At 41.3% G+C, this 13,480-nt stretch overlaps 1 protein-coding gene across 23 annotated transcripts in view; it reads left to right on the top strand.

Moving 5' to 3' along the window:
* The window catches only part of PTPRD (protein tyrosine phosphatase receptor type D), a 2,297,910-nt gene that overhangs the window by 1,330,007 nt on the left and 954,423 nt on the right, over positions 1-13,480 (top strand). For all 23 annotated transcript variants that reach the window (XM_077475060.1, XM_077475071.1, XM_077475065.1 and 20 more), the window contains exon 8: positions 3,188-3,220. The gene's annotated coding sequence lies outside the window, so the exon portion shown is untranslated. The remainder of the gene's footprint in view (positions 1-3,187; positions 3,221-13,480) is intronic.

Genomic DNA, 13,480 nt, shown 5'->3' with positions numbered 1-13,480 from the left:
CCGTAACGTCGCAGGGAACGGAGCTCGGCGGCATTCAGCACTGTGAATCGAGCGGAGGACAGCTCGATCACACAGCGCGGGGGACATCGCTGGATCCAGGGGACAAGGTAAGTAAGTCTCACTGTGTCCTCCCCTGCATCCAGCGGTGCAATCCCGAGTCTGGCTCGGGGGTACCGCTCCTGCTAGTAAATTCCAAACCCGAGCCATACTCGGGATTACCGCTAGGGAGGCTATGGGAGAAATCAAAAGTGCTTGTTTTAAAGGCTTATATGCATGGTATTGTCATAAAAAGTGTTTGGGGACCTGGGTCCTGCCCCAGGGAACATGTATCAATGCAAAAAAAGTTTTAAAAATTTCAGTTTTTCCGGGAGCAGTGATTTTAATAATGCTTAAAGTGAAACAATAAAAGTGTAATATTCCTTTAAATTTCATACCTGGGGAGTGTCTATAGTATGCCTGTAAAGTGGCGCATGTTTCCCATGTTTAGAACTGACAGCAAAATTACATTTCTAAAGGAAAAAAAGCCATTTAAAACTACTCGCGGCTATAATGAATTGTGGGTCCAACAATACACATAACAGTTCATTGATAAAAATGGCATGGGGAACCCCAAATCAGAATTTTAAAAAAAATGTGTGGGGGTCTCCCTAAATTCCATGCCAAGCCATTCAGGTCTGGTATGGATATTAAGGGGAACCCCCACGCCCCCAAAAAAATGGCATGAGGTCCCCTCAAAATCCATACCAGACCATTCAGGTCTGGTATAGATTTTAAGGGGAACCCCGCATCAAAATGTAAAAAAAATGGGGTGGGGTCCCCCCAAAAATACATAACAGACCCTTATCCAAGCACGCAACCTAGCAGGCCGCAGGAAAAGAGGGGGGAGAGAGAGAGCCCCCCTCCTTAACTGTACAAGACATGCCCTTAATATTGGAAGGGAGCTTTGGGGTAGTGGCCCCCAAGCACCTTGTCCCCATGTTGATGGGCAGAAGGGCCTCATCCCCACAACCCTTGCCTGGTGGTTCTGGGGGTCTGTGGGTGGAGGGCTTATCAGAATCTGGAAGCCCCCTTTAACAAGGGGACCCCCAAATTCCGGGCCCCCCTGTGTGAATTGGTGATGGGGTACAAATGTACCTCTACTATTTCACAAAAAAGTGTCAAAAGGGTTAAAAAACACAAGAGACGGTTTTTGACAAGTCCTTTATTAATTTCTTCTTCTTTCAGCTTCTTCTTCCATCTTCTTTCTTCTGGTCTTCTTTCAGTGTTCTTCTTCTTCTCCATCTTCTTCTTCATCTTCTTCTTCCTCCGCTCTTCTCGTCCCGCATCTTGCTCCGGCTTCTTCTCCGCTCCATCAGCACGATCCGCCTCAGTGGGAGTCTTCTTCCGTGTGATGCTTCTGTTCTTCTGACACTTGTTATATAACAGAGGGCGGGGGCCACCCGGTGACCTTGCCCCCCTCTGATGCACGGAGGCTTCCCTATGGCTTTCCCTGTGATGTCAGAGGGGGCAGGATCACACCGTTTACATATCAGAGTCATCTTAACTGTGCCTATCAGTGCCCATCAGTGCAGCCTATCAGTGCCCACCAGTGCCACCTCATCCGCGCATATCAATGAAGGAGAAAAATTATCTCTTTGCAAAATTTTATAACAAATTATTAAACATGATTTTTTTCTTCAAAATGTTCCATATTTTTTGTTTGTTTAGCAAAAAATAAAAATCCCAGCTGTGATTAAATACTACCAAAAGAAATCTCTATTTGTGGGAACAAAATGATAAAAATTTAATTTAGGTACAGTGTTGTATGACCGCACAATTGTCATTCAACGTGCGTCAACGCTGAAAGCTGAAAATTGGTCTGTGCAGGAGGAGGGTTTAAGTCCCCAGTAAGCAAGTGGTTAAAGCTTTTTTATCAGGTTTTGTCACTTCTAGAATAACTATCATTATTATAATGCAAATAATGCAAAGTAATGATCTACCACTGATAGAAGTAAAAAAAAAAGTTCTATGTGTTTCTGTTGTTCTATTCATTTTAACTCACAGTTCTACATTAAAACCAATCATTGAACACCAAAATGAAGATGTTTGAAAACATTCATATCATCCTTATGTTTTGTTTGGCATTAATCAACCTGATGATGATCACATTTTCAGCTGTAATGTGCACAGAACCAGAGCAGAAAGAATTTGCATCCTCTGCATTTTTTTTAGTAAACATGCTTTTCTAAAAAAAAAAAAAAAAAAAAGCAGAAGCATTGCTCTGAGATGCTTTTTCAGTCCATTTTTTTTGTGCTCTGATAAATTATGCAAGGGAATGTCTGCACGACATGCACTCCAATAAAGTGAAAATTCTAGTTTAACAGTCACCAGGGGGAGCAGTTCCATTGTGACTTCCTCTCAGCCAGTGCACTTGAACCAATGCAGCCAATTCCACTGTACGACATGGGGACAATGACAAAAATGCAATTTTGTTCTGAAATCTTTGTTTTACCATTAGAAGCCAAGTGTTTAGTTCCTTTTCAACTCTCCACTGGACCTTATCAGAAAACACAGTAGCTGGAGGGTACTGGCAGTACTGATCACTCAGAAGGAAACACAACAGCTGTGTTCCTGACAGCTGGACTGGCATGACGTCTATCAACAAATATCATGGTTATCTAACACTGTTCTCCTCAGCAGGGGGCTCCCAAAACCTGTTATGCCGAAAATGAGTTCACTTTCAAGTGACAAGCATTTTCTATGTCCTGCTTAAGTTTTCACTGTAGTTTACAATGGAAAATTTATTTGTAGAGCAGTATAGAAGATGGAAAGGGAGAGAATTTTTTTTTTTATACAGTTGCATCCAAACAGCTGTTTAATGTAATATAAATGTATTTAGGAAGTATAAAGCAAGTAAAAAATGTTTTCAACTTAAAAATGTAAAATGTATTACATCGACATATAGTTGTTTACACCGTGTAAAAAATATATATAAAGCAAAGGATATCTAAGTAAAAGCAAAATGACTGCATTGTAATCCATTGACTGGATCTTTTTATTAGGTCTATTTAGAAGATAGAATGTTTTTTCATAATGTTTCAAATTGTTGTTTCTCTGTCCTCATCGGAAACTAATAAAAGACTGTGCATTAGCTCCTAACCTATTTGTGCAACTTTACATTGATTGCAATATGTTTGTGTCATTCTAGATCCTGTAATAGTTGAGGAGCATCCAACAATACGTAAGTGACACCCATATAAGGGATCTTTTTTTTCTATCCATTGCTGGTTCATGTTTGCTTAAAAATATTTTTTTTGAGTTTATTGAAATTAAATATGGTAAAGTCAAAAATGCCAGAACTTTCCTTACTCACTAACACATAATGCTGCTATGTGGCAGAGATAAATGATTTGCTCACTTTATTGTCATCAACTTGAAGATGAAACAAAAGTTTTAAACACCAATTTCGATGTGATAATATCAGATCTGTTATAAGATGTAAAGTGAAGAATGTCTAGACTTAAAATCTGAGTCACAATACCTTTTTCTCTATGATACATGTTGCTACATGTTGCCAACCTAATTATATCAACCATCCTAATAACCACTGATATACCGCTAGCCTTGTAGAAATTATATTATATTTGTTGAGTGACGACGACATTTTTCTGGACCCAAATGTAAAAGTTTCTGCATAGATTTCTATTTATGAAACTGATAGGATGACTTTACATATAAGTGGACCTTCATGTATATATATGTTAGTTTGCTCATATCTTCATAGCTGGCTTATTCACTTCTGACATTAAAATCATGTAATGTAATTTCATGTACAAACACATACATTCAATATCTGGAAACAAGTACAAAACAAGTGTGCCAAGAATAAAGGGAAAAATCAATGTTCTCCATTCATGCTGTATATGACAGTATCCCTGGAACTCCTTCAAACAAGAGTATTCCTTTTCGGTCCTTGTTGAACTCTAAGAACTTGGTTTCAGGAGTATGGCACCTAAGGATTGTAAAATTGTCTATTCATGTGGTATAATAGTTGACGATCCCAGTATAGCTCTCAAAGGCATACAGGAGAAGGGAAAAAAGATGAAAAGTTATATTTGCACACTTTCTTGATTTTCCTTGATTTGTACAGATGCTGGGGCGCACATATTTTTTCAATTATGAACATAGTGCTTTGTTATGTTGCATTTGATGTCACAGATTCATAGATGGTTTCATGTTTGCAGTGGTGTCACACTAACTTCACATACTGTATATACTGTACATACACACACACACACACACACATATATATATATATATATATATATATATATATATAAATCATACATTACCAGAAGTTGCCTTTATCCACACATGAACTTTAATAGCATCCCAGTCTTAATCTGTAAGGTTCAGTATTAAGTTGGGCCACCATTGGCAGCTATAAAAGCTTCAGCTTTTCCGGGAAGACTGTCCACAAGGTTTAGGAGCGTGTCTATGGTAATGTTTGACCATTCTTCCAGAAGCGCATTTGTGAGGTCAGGCATTGATATTGGACAAGAAGGTCTGGCTCGCAGTCTCCACACACTTAATCATCTCATAGGTGTTCTATTGGGTTAAGGTAAGAATTCAAGGTCCACAAAGACATGGATGAGCAAGTTTGGGGTGGAGGAACTTGACTGGCCTACACCTCAACCTGATAGAACAGGTTTGGGAAGAATTGGAGACTGCGAGCCAGTACTTCTCCTCCACATCAGTGCCTGACCTCATAAATGCTCTTCTGGATGAATGGTTAAACATTCCCATATGCAAACTCCTAAACCTTGTGGACAGCTTTTCCAGTAGAGTTGAAGCTGTTATAGTTGCAAAGGGTGAGCCAACTCAATATTGAACCCTATGTAATAAGACTGGGATGCCATTAAAGTTCATGTGCATGTAAAGGTAGGTGTCCCAATAATTTTGGTAATATAGGATACATACTGTATGTATGTGTATATATATATATATATATATATATATATATATATATATATATATATATATATATATATATATATATATATATATATATATATATATATATACATATACACACACACACGTATACACACACACACTTTGGACCTTGCATGTATCCTGTTCACATCCATCATACATATACAAATCACTTGCGTTGCTTTTTGTAAATTAAAGCAGCTTACAAGCTTGTCTGTATTGCTCAGAACATAATTGATCTTTGATACTTGATAGCTTTTCCCAGGGCTGCCATTATGTTTAGATTACATCAGTGTTAAAGTGCAAGAGGTCTGCAGTACTTTTTCTATAAGGTACAGGGAACTATAAAAAGAGACATGTTTCCAATGAACAATTAGCATTAGCAATGAATAAGGTAAACAGGGAAAATAGAAAAGGCAAGGGTTGCAACATTGAATGTAATTAGTTTTTCTATCCATTACCAATCAGGGGCACAATATGTGCTTAAAAACACACTTGCTCAATTAAATAATATATTCAGAAATATTTAAAAAAATGTATTTCATATTAAATATTCAGACAATATATTAGCATCATCAGCTTGATAGTTGGTTAACATTCCAACTAAAGAGCCTTGTGCCTCAAAAGCTTGCATGAAATATGCTGCAGGTAGCTTTAAGGCCTCATGCACACTGGATGTTCTAAAAACGTTATAAAAAATGGCAGTAGCTTTGTAGTGAGTTTTTCACGTTTGTCAGCGTTTTTTCATGTTTTTTAGCATTTTTTCGTGTTTTTGTTAGCATTTTTAGACAGAAACCACCCCCCTGCTATTAGTAAGGAATAAAAGTGTTAAAAAACACTGGTGAGCTGCATGGACAAATAGGATAACATGCTGGAGAGTTTATCGACTGTAGAAAAAAATATCTGAAGCCAAAAACAGCAGCTGTAAAAACATCCAAAAATGTCCAGTGTGCATGAGGCCTTAAAGGTATTATCCTCTAACCAAATGTAGTATGACCAAACATAACATAAAGGCTCGGTTCACACAGGGGCGACACAGATCCAACTTCAGGTCGCCCCTAGTCGCCTCAGGTCGGACAACATTTAAAAATCAATGTAAGTGAATGAGAGCCGTCTTAATGCACGCTACTGAAGTTGCTCCGACTTCAAAAGAAGTTCCTGTACTACTTCAATCCGACTTGTAGGCGACTTGTACCCATTGATTTCAATGGAGATCGCCTCCAAGTCGGATCTCTGTCTATACGGAGGCGACTTTGACAGAATTATTAGCTCTGAAGGGGGAACTCCACGCCAAATTTCTGAACAAAATTTGGCGTGGGTTCCCCCTCCGAGAGCATACCAGGCCCTCAGGTCTGGTATGGATTCCAAGGGGAACCCCCTACGCCGAAAAAACGGTGTGGGGGTCCCCCCCAGATCCACACCAGACCTTATCCGAGCACGCTACCCGGCCGGCCAGGAAAGGGGGTGGGGACGAGCGGGCGGCCCCCCCTCCTGAGCCGTACCACGTGGCCCTCAATGAGGGGGGTGTCTTGGGGGAGGGGGGCGTGCGCCCCCCCCACCCCCAAGCACCTTGTCCCCATGTTGATGAGGGCAAGGGCCTCTTCCCGACAACCCTGGCCGTTGGTTGTCGGGGTCTGCGGGCGGGGGGCTTATCGGAATCCGGGAGCCCCCTTTAATAAGGGGGCCCCTGGATACCGGCCCCCCACCCTATGTGAATGAGTATGGGGTACAATGTACCCCTACCCATTCACCTGTAAAATAAAGTACCAAAAAAAACACAACATACAAGATAAAATAGTTTATTGCACAGCTCTGGGGGTCTTCCGTCTTCGGGGGTCTTCTCGCCGGACTCCTCCGCTATCTTCTTCTAGCTCTTTTGCTAGCGGAGGAGCCCGGCTTTCTTCCTCGCCGCCGCCCTCTTCTTCCGACTTCGGGGGTCTTGTCCCCCTCTTCGGTTCTTCTGCCGGGCCACCGCGCATTCTTATAGCTCTTTTACAGGCAGTGGCCCGGTCTTCTGTCGTCGTCGCCGTCACCGCCTTCCGTTTATCTTCTTCTTCTTCTCCTTCTTCTCCTGGAGATGTTGACTCGACGCTCTCTCCGGCCGCAATGCCAGGGATGCGCTGCGCGGCAACTTATATAAGGACAAGGGGCGGGTCATCGGTTGATGTCACATGGGTTGATGTCACATGACGACAGTCCCAGCATCCTCCGGGACTGTGACATCGTAAGGGGGCAGGGTCACTATGTGACATCAACCCATGTGACATCAACCGATGACCCCGCCCCTTGTCCCTATATAAGTCGCTGCGCAGCGCGTCCCTGGCATTGCGGCCGGAGAGAACGTCGAGTCAACATCTCCAGGAGAAGAAGAAGAACGGAAGGCGGGGGCGGTGACGGCGACAGCGGCAGAAGAACCGAAGAGGGGGACAAGACCCCCGAAGTCGGAAGAAGATGGCCGCGGCGAGGAAGAAAGCCGGGCTCCTTTCGCTAGCAAAAGAGCTAGAAGAAGATAGCGGAGGAGTCCGGCGAGAAGACCCCCGAAGACGGAAGACCCCCGGAGCTGTGCAATAAACTATTTTATCTTGTGTGTTGTGTTTTTTTGGTACTTTATTTTACAGGTGAATGGGTAGGGGCACATTGTACCCCATACTCATTCACATAGGGTGGGGGGCCGGTATCCGGGGGCCCCCTTATTAAAGGGGGCTCCCAGATTCCGATAAGCCCCCCGCCCACAGACCCCGACAACCAACGGCCAGGGTTGCCGGGAAGAGGCCCTTGTCCTCATCAACATGGGGACAAGGTGCTTTGGGGAGGGGGGTCCGCACGCCCCCCCTCCCCCAAGGCACCCCCCTCGTTGAGGGCACGCGGCCTGGTATGGCTCAGGAGGGGGGGCGCCCCCTCGTCCCCACCCCCTTTCCTGGCCGGCCCGGTAGCGTGCTCGGATAAGGGTCTGGTGTGGATCTGGGGGGGACCCCCAGGCCGTTTTTTCGGCGTAGGGGGTTCCCCTTGGAATCCATACCAGACCTGAGGGCCTGGTATGCTCTCGGAGGGGGAACCCACGCCCAATTTTTTTCTGAAATTTGGCGTGGAGTTCCCCCTTCAGAGCTCATTCTCTGATTGGCCACGGCAAAAGTCGCCTGGCCTGGGGCGGCTTGTAAGTCGCCCCAGGTCGTGTCTAAAAGTCGTGTTCAAGTCGTCTCCAAGTTGCCTCACAAAGTCGTCCTGAAGTCGTGTCGCCCCTGAGTGAAACGAGCCTTAGGGTCTGTTCACACTGGTGTGCTTTTGCCACACTAAAAGGCACCTTTCCAGCTCAACAAAAGCATGTGCAAAATAGCTTCCTTTAAATTGTATCTGTTCACTTTTCTCCGCTGCGTTTTTTAAAAAGCGATGTCTTTCTGAAAGGTCCTGCTTTCTTCATCTTTTTGGCTCTGTTTGAAAAATGCACCAAAAAATGCACCTTCCATTGTAGTCAATAGAAATACACAAAAAACACATCAAAAATGTTCCACACATTTTTCAAAGTGTTTTTTTTTTGTGACCAGGGATGAAAATGCATGCAAAATGCATCTAAAATACGTGTGTGCGGGGTTAAATTTTAGCAAAATGCGTTAAAACATGAAATGTGTTTTCATAAATCACATATCATGTTTTACAAAGCACCAGTATGAACATCCCTTCAGAGTATATTACAAATAACAATGTGCACTGCACAGATTTTACAAGCATGCTTTTTGTTATTTAAAACCCAAGCGCTATAAGATATTGAACAACTTTTGTTTTGTTGCACCCAGAATGTATTTAGTTCCTTTTAAACTGAAAGTTTAGATGAGATGTACATATAAAGATTTACAGATGAGCAACTAGAGAGAGCTTTTGTGGCTATGTGCAATGTGTACTCCTATTGAGAACTTCTGAGATAAGATATTAACTACATTGTGAGTAGATTGTTTTTTATGAGGCAGCTGTTTCCTATGTTTGCCTTGTGACAAACAGCAGTAAAGTGTAAACATTGTAAAATACTGTGAGGTAAACAGTATATACAGTACAAAATGAGCAAAATAAGCAAATATGACTGCCACAATGTAGATATATAAGTATATAGATATAGGTTAGAACAATATTGTAAAAAGATTTATAAATATTGTGACAGTGCGAAGCCCTGCAACTGTGGAAAATTACACAGGATTCGCATTAAGCCTTAATGCAAAGTTCCACATTGTCCTTTCTGAGGAAAGCTGAGGATTTTGGTTCTCTCTAGATTTTGTAGTCCCAAATCGGGGCCTGGAGCTTGAAGGTTCCAAGGTAAAATAAAAGTAGTACCTGTTATCATAAGTAGATAAAGAATATTGGCCTAGTAATTTCAGGATGGGGTAAAACAGTGCCATCAAAAGTATCCAGAACCAGTGGCCACAGTGGGAAATACTAAAGCTGTAGCCTCCCTGGTGGTATTCCTGAGTCTGGCTCGGGGTAAGATTTAAATACCATAAGCGGTATACTCGGGACCACATCGCTGGATCCATGGAGGGGTTTACTTACCTTGGTATTCCTGGATCCAGCGATGTCCGCCCGCTGTGATCTGCGGGCCGTCCTCCACTCGATCTCTCACAGTGCCGAGCTCCGTTCCCTGCGAGCGTTGCGACGCACGGGTACGGAGTTCGGCGCCAAATTCAAAAAGTTAAATACACAGTATAGATACAGTATACTGTAATCTTACAGATTACAGTACTGTATCAAATAATTACACATCCCCTTTGTTCCTAGTGGTTTGTCCAGTGTCCTGCATACAGTTTTATATTATAAATACTGTTCTTTATGCCTGGAAACTGGAGATTGTCCATAGCAACCAAAAAATGTCCGCTTACATCAAAAGTGGTTATAGACCAGCTAGAAAACAGCGATAATAAATTAGAATCACTCAGAATTGAGCGATAGTGATTTGTGGGGAAATTCGTCATCAAACACTAAAAGTATTGACAGCGACAATTCTGCAACTCAGCCCATTTCAGTGTTTTTGATTTGATTACATTATTGAATAATTTGTATTATTATTATAATATTATTATTTGTTATAATTATTTATAGTTATTTATTTTTATATATATATATATATATATATATATATAATTTATGATTTCATATTTAGAATTTTATCATATCTGGGATGTCTATTAGACTCTGGTTTGGACAGATTTAAGTGAATTATTTCTAAGAATTACAGGTCTACAATATAAAACACCAAATTTCCATGCAAAATAATGGTACCGCTTTCAGCACCTAAAATCTGAAATAATCATACCGCCAGGGAGGTTAACGCCAAAAAAATCCTGCCCAATCAAGTCCCAGGGCATGCTGGGACTGTGACGTCATAAGGGGCGAGGTTACTGTGTGACATCATCCGGTGACCACGCATCATGCCTATATAAGTGGCCACGCACTTTGCACACAGCATTACAGCAGGAGAGAGCGTTGTGTCAACATCAGAAGAAGAGAAGAGGGAAGAAGGAAGAAGGACATAGAAGACCGGGCCACCGCTAGCAAATGAGTTGGAAGAAGTTAGCGGAGGAGCCGGCAGAAGATCCGGAGAGCTGGAGAAGAGGCCAGAGAGCGTGAAAAGGGGCCGGAGAATAACCGCAGAGCGCAGAGGAGTCAGAAGAAGACCCCCAAAGTTGGAAGAAGACCCCCAGAGCTGCCTAATAAATTACTTTGAAAACCTGTGTAGTGTGTTTTTTTATTGACACTTTTTTCCTCAGGTGAATGGGTAGGGGTATGATGTACCCCATACTCATTCACATAGGGTGGGGGGCTGGAATTTGGGGGATCCCTTATTAAAAGGGGCTCCCGGATTCTGATAAGCTAGCCGTCCGCAGACCCTGACAACCAACGGCCAGGGTTGTCAGGAAGAGGCCCTTGTCCTCATCAACATGGGGACAATGTGCTTTGGGGTGGGGGGGCCGCAGGGTGCCCCCTTTTCCAAAGCACACCACAGTAATTCTGTTGCAATCAATATATTATTCATCATTTCATTATAATGTGATTATATAGTTTAGATAGCATGATTGCAATGCACTTGTAAGGTTTATTGCATGCAAGCTCCCAAGTAAAAGTCCAAAAAAAGGAGATTATAGGAGCAACAAAGTTAAATATTATTGGTGATGATTTACTAAAGGGAAATAGACTGTTCACTTTGCAAATGCAATTAAACTATCTCCAGAGCCTAAACGTAGCCCTCCAGCTGTTGCAGAACTACAAGTCCCATCATGACTCTGCCTGTGGGAGTCATGCTTGTAACTGTAATGCCGCGTACACACGGTCGGAGAATCCGTCGGAATGCGTCTTATCGGACCGTGTCGTCAGATAATCCGACTGTGTGTGGTATGCATCGGACTGATTCCGTCCGAATCTCCGTCTGACCCAATTTTCCAACATGTTGGAAATATTTCCCGACCAACTGGGCCGGTCGGACGTAATCCGATCATGTGTAGAGAATTTTGATCGGACCAAGTGCCACGCATGCTCAGATCAAATTCCTACATCAAAGCTATTGGCTACTAGCCTGAATGTAGTCCCATCGTAACTAAATTACGTCATCACGTTCTGAAAGATCGGATTTTTCGACAACTTAGTCCGACCGTGTGTATGCAACAGTTTCGGACACAATCCGTCAGACTAAATCTGACGGACAAAATCTGACGGATTTGGTTGGCAGAATCTCCGACCGTGTGTACAGGGGCTTAGCCTTGCAATACATCGTGGGACTTGTAGTTCTGCAACACCTGGAAGGCGACAGGTTGAGCACTCATTTATTAAAGAATGAGGTGAAGCATCATTTTGTAAGGAATACCCAATCAGGTATAAGAAAAAATTTAAAAACAGCATTTTTACTTCATTGGATGATGGAAATCAGCAGAGCTTCACCAAATTCACTAAGCTTTGGGGAAAATGAGTGCAACTGCACTTAAAAAGTATACCGTTTATTTGCCTTTAGTAAATCAACCCCAGCATCATTCTGATCTATCCACTTTTACGCCTAAAGAATACCTTTACCTTTCTTTTACAAAGTTTTTTATGGAAATTTTCAGTACAAAAGTATTTTTGACCAGGAAAGATGACCAAGCAGAGAACAAAGTTCCTGACATTAACACTTAGTTCAATTAAAAATTTGCTCTTGGTGTTTGTTTTTTATTAAAAGTGAGAGGATTGGCTAGGTTTAACTTTTAATTGTCTGTTTATATTGTTTTTTTTGCGTATCAGAGTTTTTTTGTGCCTCAACATTTGTTCACATCAAAAGAGGAGTGTTTTTGTCTAGGCAAATGGTTGCTTTTCATAGTTTTGTATCTCTCATTGTATTTATCACATCCCTTATGAAGAGATCCTACATGGTTCCAAAACATGATACAATATGATCATTATGAAACTCTGGGCGGGTATTCTGAAAACATATTTTTTTAATTAATTGCAGATGTCTATATCTTATTCTTTATAATGTTAAAAGTATTTAAACATGTCTGAAGAAATGTCTGCCCGAGTTGCCCATAATATCCAATGATCCTTTTGTGTTTATCATCTAATCTGTCTTGGAATTTCAAAGGGTTGAATTCTATTGCATTTTATTCAGATTGGACTCTATGGGCAGCGTAGAAGAGTTTTATGGTGCACTATTTCAGCCATGGGGTATGTAAACCTGATTGTCATGTAAATCAATATACAAAGCTTCAAATGGTATCACTGCCCTTCATAGAGCCCATTGAAGGAAGTGAAGCAGATATCTCAATTTCCCCTCTAACAAATAGTGATAAAGTTTAAATGCATGCATCCTTTTGCTGAAAGATACAAGAACGTGTTTCCTGTTTAAATCACAAACAGGAAAACAAAATGTGGATTTTGAAACACATCAAGAATTCATCTTTATGCTGATATCCATTCAAAAAAAATAATTGGATTTTTTTTTTCCTTTTCAGTTCTTTCATCTTTAAATAAGTGATTAAGAATTTCACTGGCTCCAATTTACTGTAAGCAAAATAAGATATTAGTGAGCTGTTTAATAAGAGATATTAAGTTCCCATTAGAGTAAATTACCCCCTACTATGAGAGGCAAAACCACTGTGTATTAATTGGTGAATTGTACAGTCCTAGCTGATTTATTTTAATTGTCCAACCACAACAGTTCCAATACAACTACAGCTTTTGGCTTTATATGTTTTAAAAAAAAAAAAAGTTATTTTATGTTTAAAGGTTTAACTGAATAATGACAAGCTTTGTGATTCATTTAATAGGATGTTAATTGCATTTTTCCCATAAAAGCACACATTTGATCATCTAATGTTGTAATCCTATTGATTATCACAAGAAAGCTGATCTTGATAACGTTTTTGGATATGGAATCATGTTGCTGGAAAGCAAATAGTGTCAACAGTAAAACTAGAACAAGGTTTGCCCAAGCTTCCTAGCAGATCAACATGTTTGCAACACCTCAGTGGGCTTATTTATCAAGGACCATAAAGTTATA

Source organism: Lithobates pipiens, unplaced genomic scaffold, assembly GCF_037356315.1.
Source record: "Lithobates pipiens isolate NorthernLeopardFrog02 unplaced genomic scaffold, aLitPip1_a1.2 Scaffold_13, whole genome shotgun sequence".
Classification (NCBI taxonomy): Eukaryota; Metazoa; Chordata; class Amphibia; order Anura; family Ranidae; genus Lithobates; species Lithobates pipiens.
This window is presented reverse-complemented; position numbering and strand designations above follow the sequence as displayed.